Source organism: Oryx dammah, unplaced genomic scaffold (genome assembly GCF_014754425.2).
Source record: "Oryx dammah isolate SB20612 unplaced genomic scaffold, SCBI_Odam_1.1 HiC_scaffold_2, whole genome shotgun sequence".
NCBI lineage: Eukaryota > Metazoa > Chordata > Mammalia > Artiodactyla > Bovidae > Oryx > Oryx dammah.
This window is the reverse complement of record NW_024070186.1, coordinates 191,382,131-191,388,033: the sequence shown is the minus strand read 5'-3', so window position 1 is coordinate 191,388,033 and position 5,903 is coordinate 191,382,131.

Here is a 5,903-nt window from a genome sequence, read left to right as displayed (position 1 = left end):
AGGAGGGGGGCGGGCCCCGCGGGGTGGGGGAGGTAAACGCGGGGGCGGGGGAATCTCGTCCACTTCATTCACCCCCCCGCCCCCGCCCCACGTGCGGGGACACAGCGCCCGGACGGACCAATCGGCGGCCGGGGCTCCCCCGGGTGGGCGGGGCAGGCCCAAGCCGAGGCGTTCATTGGGCACCTGAAGCGGTGTGAGGGCGGGGCCTGCTCCAGGCGGGGGCGGCGATGGTTGGTCCCGGCTCGCTGGTGGTGGCGGTGGAAGCGGGGGAAGCGGAGGGGCCGGGGCGCCCCACTAGGCGAGTGGAGACCCAAGGCCGCAGGTGACGTACGCCAGGACCCGCGTGGGCCACGGGCGTGGTCCGAGTGTCTGTACCCAGGCGTTCAAGGGTGTGGGCCCGAGTGTGAGCTGGGAGGCGTGAGCAAGCGCGGGGATGCGCCGGTGGGATCGAGCGAGGACAGCACTGGTCCCCGGGGGCTGACTCGGGGAGGCCCCTTTAAAGGCGTAAGTTGAACGAATAAACAACTGGATGAATTTAGCAAACAACAGGTGTGTTGGTGTTAGACTCTTGGGGACCCAGAAGGAGGTGAAGCGGGGCAACTCAAACGTCCCGGGGATCCAGAGGTGTGGGGATTAGTCTGAAAGAGCCGGATTATTTGGGGGAACCTACTTGAGAGAAGGGGGCTTCCTCAGTTGTCATCTCATTTTCGCCTTTTACGTGCCTGGAGTGGGAGACTGGATGAATCGCTCAGGTTCACAGAGGGAAAATTATGTGCTGGAAGGTCACACAATTGGCCCCTGGTGGGGCTAGGCTAGGCCTCCCCAGAACTTCGGGCCTGACTGGGGACCTTTCCACGCGGGCAGGATCCTTCTCTGAGACTCAGTGTGCCCCTTCCCAAATCTAGAAGTCACAGTCCAGGTCTGGCACAGTGGCAACTGGCTCTGGCAGCTGACTCAGGGGTGGGGGTGTGGGTAGGTGGGAGGGGTATTACCCCAAGCATGACTGCAGACTTGGGTCCTCACCCCAGTCCTACCACTCCCTTGCTGGGTGATGCTGGATGGCTTCCTAGAGCTCTCTGAGCTGGTTTCATTCCATCACCTCCGAAGAGGCAGCACTGACACCTACCAAAAGCACCTACCAAAAGGACACACTATGTATGGGGGTGCCCAGCAGGTTCTATTTTCTGTTACATTTTGTCTTTTCCTGTTTTGTTATTTATACACTTACACGCCTGCTTTACCGAACTCAGAAGGCATTCAAGGTTTACAGTACCTTCAGGGAAAAGTCAGTCTCTTCTCTCCCAGCCACACAAATTCCTTCCCCCGAGGCACCCGCTAGTCCTGACAGCTTGTCCGTCCTTCTGGACTCAGTCTCTGCCTACAGTACATCAGCAGACATGTATTTTGTTTTCCTTTTTATACACAAATAATAGCTTAGTCTGAGAGTTAGCTTAGTCTTAGTCTTAGCTTACTCTGAGAGTTTCACTTATTCTGTCTCAGGGAGCTGTGCATATCTGTACACAAAAAGCATCCTTGTTCTCTTGGCCACTTACCCAGTTTTCCTTCACGTGGAGGTCCATCCATCACGTCTTCGATGTCCCCTGTCAGTGGATGAGCAGGGTGTCACCATCATTTGCTTTCACCAAACAATTGCATGGCTCACACATGGAACAGGATGGTTTCTCAGGGTACCTAGGGTTGTTTTTTCAGGTAGTTTATCAAGGCCATTATCAGTTCAGTTCAGTTCAGTCACTCAGTCGTGTCCGACTCTTTGCAACCCCATGAATCGCAGCACGCCAGGCCTCCCTGTCCATCACCAACTCCCGGAGTTCACTGAAACTCACGTCCATTGAGTCAATAATGCCATCTAGCCATCTCATCCTCTGTCGTCCCCTTCTCCTCCTGCCCCCAGTCCCTCCCAGCATCACAGTCCTTTCCAATGAGTCAACTCTTCGCATGAGATGGCCAGAGTACTGGAGTTTCAGCTTTAGCATCATTCCTTCCAAAGAATACCCAGGACTGACCTCCTTTAGAATGGACTGGTTGGATCTCCTTGCAGTCCAAGGGACTCTCAAGAGTCTTCTCCAACACCACAGTTCAAAAGCATCAATTCTTTGGTGCTCAGCCTTCTTCACAGTCCAACTCTCACATCCACACATGACCACTGGAAAAACCATAGCCTTGACTAGATGGACCTTTGTTGGCAAAGTAATGTCTCTGCTTTTGAATATGCTATCTAGGTTGGTCATAACTTTTCTTCCAAGGAGTAAGCGTCTTTTAATTTCATGGCTGCAGTCACCATCTGCAGTGATTTTGGAGCCCCCAACAATAAAGTCTGACACTGTTTCCACTGTTTCCCCATCAATTTACCATGAAGTGATGGGACCAGATGCCATGATCTTCGTTTTCTGAATGTTGAGCTTTAAGCCAACTTTTTCACTCTCCTCTTTCACTTTCATCAAGAGGCTTTTTAGTTCCTCTTCACTTTCTGCCATAAGGGTGGTGTCATCTGCATATCTGAGGTTATTGATATTTCTCCCGGCACTCTTGATTCCATCTTGTGCTTCTTCCAGCCCAGCGTTTCTCATGATGTACTCTGCATAGAAGTTAAATAAGCAGGGTGACAATATACAGCCTTGATGTACTCCTTTTCCTATTTGGAACCAGTCTGTTGTTCCGTGTCCAGTTCTAACTGTTGCTTCCTGACCTGCATACAGATTTCTCAAGAGGCAGGTCAGGTGGTCTGGTATTCCCATCTCTCTCAGAATTTTCCACAGTTTATTGTGATCTACACAGTCAAAGGCTTAGTCAATAAAGCAGAAATAGATGTTTTTCTGGAACTCTCTTGCTTTTTCGATGATCCAGCGGATGTTGGCAATTTGATCTCTGGTTCCTCTGGTCACGGTTCACGAATTGCTGAAGCCTGGCTTGGAGAATTTTACTAGCGTGTGAGATGAGTGCAATTGTGCGGTAGTTTGAGCAGTCTTTGGAATGAAAACTGACCTTTTCCAGTCCTGTGGCCACTGCTGAGTTTTCCAAATTTGCTGGCATATTGAATGCAGCACTTTCACAGCATCATCTTTCAGGATTTGAAACAGCTCAACTGGAATTCCATCACCTCCACTAGCTTTGTTCGTAGTGATGCTTTCTAAGGCCCACTTGACTTCACATTCCAGGATGTCTGGCTCTAGGTGAGTGATCACACCATCGTGATTATCTGGGTCATGAAGATCTTTTTTGTACAGTTCTTCCATGTATTCTTGCCACCTCTTCTTAATATCTTCTGCTTCTGTTAGGTCCATACCATTTCTGTCCTTTATTGAGCCCATCTTTGCATGAAATGTTCCCTTGGTATCTCTAATTTTCTTGAAGAGAGCTCTAGTCTTTCCCATTCTGTTGTTTTCCTCTATTTCTTTGCATTGATTGCTGAAGAAGGCTTCCTTATCTCTTCTTTCTATTCTTTGGAACTCTGCATTCAGATGCTTATATCTTTCCTTTTCTCCTTTGCTTTTCACTTCTCTTCTTTTCACAGCTATTTGTAAGGCCTCCCCAGATAGCCATTTTGCTTTTTTGCATTTCTTTTCCATGGGGATGGTCTTGATCCCTGTCTCCTGTACAATGTCACGAACCTCAGTCCATAGTTCATCAGGCACTCTATCAGATCTAGTCCCTTAAATCTATTTCTCACTTCCACTGTATAATCATAAGGGATTTGATTTAGGTCACACCTGAATGGTCTAGTGGGTTTCCCTGCTTTCTTCAATTTAAGTCTGAATTTGGCAATAAGGAGTTCGTGATCTGAGCCACAGTCAGCTCCTGGTCTTGTTTTTGCTGACTGTATAGAGCTTCTCCATCTTTGGCTGCAAAGAATATAATCAATCTGATTTCAGTGTTGACAATCTGGTGATGTCCATGTGTAGAGTCTTCTCTTGTGTTGTTGGAAGAGGGTGTTTGCTATGACCATCATCAGTCATCCTCAATTGCCCCCTCTGACTGGGCATCCCTCACGCATGTTCCCCCACCTCTGAGTTTGGACCAGACCATCTGGGGAATGAGAAGAAGCTATGTTAGCTTCTTGGTAGATTGAGGGCTCACTGCCCCCACCAGGCTGTACTGAGGCCTGCTTGGTGGGTGCTGGGCAGGGGGGGTCACTGCCAAGTCTTGTGTTTGGTGTTGCTGCAAGGATATTCTCTTCACCTAGACGGGAGACTCACCCCAAAGCCAAGCCAAGGAAGCCCAGGCTTCAGGACCCAGTCCTTGCTTACCTCCAGTTCTGGGGAGCTTTGTTGTTTAGTCATTTACTCATGTCGGACTTTTTGCAACCCCATGGAGTGCAGCACACCAGGCTTCCCTGTCCTTCAGTGTCTCCTGGAGTTTCCTCAAACTCATGTCTGTTGAGTCGATGATGCCATCCAACCATCTCATCCTCTGTCGCCCCCTTCTCCTCCTGCCCTCAATCGTACCGACTCCAAAGGCAGCTCTGTCCATCGTCAAACTGTTCGAGCAGTGAGCACGACCTGGACCCCCACTCCCTGAGCTGCCACAGTGGTCCTTGGGGCCTAAACCATCACTGTTCTCCCCAGAGCCTTTAGTCTACTCATCTCCAGGCCAGGCTCCCCTCCCCTACTATGAATTCTAGACCCCAGGCCAGAATTGTCCCCCAGAGAACCTCCACTTTGTCACAAGAGCTTCTGGAGTGTAGCTTCCAGAGGGGAGCTGGGCCTCCCTTCTGTGTTCTCTGCTCCATGGAGCAGACATGAACAGATCCTCCCATTTTCTGGGCTCTAGACCTTAAATGATATCACCCACAATCTCCTTAGCTTTGGGGGAGGCCACACTTCCCTGGTTTCTGATCCCAAGCAACACAAACCAGCTCTGACTAATACAGACAGAAAGGGATTCATTAGAGGCTGTTGAGTGTGTCATGGATGCTCAGGGAGAGCCAGAGAACGAGGTCCAAAGGCCACACCCAGCCAGGAACAACGCCCCAAATCACACGCCAGAAGTGGCTTGGTGTGGACACCCCACCGCTGCCCTAGCCAGACCCCTCGTCTCATACCAACAGTGCTACACGGCCGCCCCCCAAGCCTGCCCACAAAGCTGGGAGGGTGTCTGTGCCTGGGGAGGGGAGGGGGCCTGCCTCCAAAGGTGGGGTGCGGGAGGGAGGAAGACCTGGACAGAGGAAGCGGGTCCAGGCCCTGGGCATCCTGAAGGGTGACAGTAGATCCTGCAGTGCCGGGAGCCGCCACGGGAGATCCCACCCATGACAAAGTCATGTGGAAGAGAACTGTTAAGCAAGGCTTCAGAACTCAAAGGGCTCCCTAGGCTTTCTTGAGCATCTACCCCAAAACCAGAATCTGTCTGTTTTACTGTTTCATGACTTTCACCAACTCCTGTGACATTAACAGGGGGCTAACCCTGACCACTTTTCTCTGGAGAAAATCAACTTAGGGCTATAGCTAATAAGTCTCCTGGACATGAGAGGAATATTTCAAATCAAACCCCCTCTGTTAGCATTCTAGCTTGCTCGGCAGGTATATCCAGACCCTTACAGCTATGCATGTGATTATTTCCAGCCTCCCAACTGTGAGAGGCACAGAAAGCCTAAAACATAGAGCCTTTGAAAGAGTTAAAAGTTATTAGAGTAGTGCTAGTGCTGATGTAGGATTTCATTATTGGGCCAATGCTTGTTGCTAAGTTCCCATATCTCTTATCCACTGTGCACCTGAGAATGCATTAGTTAACATAGTGAGAATGCTAGAAAAACAAGTGTAGCCTTGAATTTAACCATATCAGACTTTTGAGCTAATTGGTTCTTTCTTGTAACTCATTGCACCTTTGCTCTGTGAAAAACCTAACTCTGTTTGGCATTTTCTGAGGCTGACATAGATTAGAAGTATAAA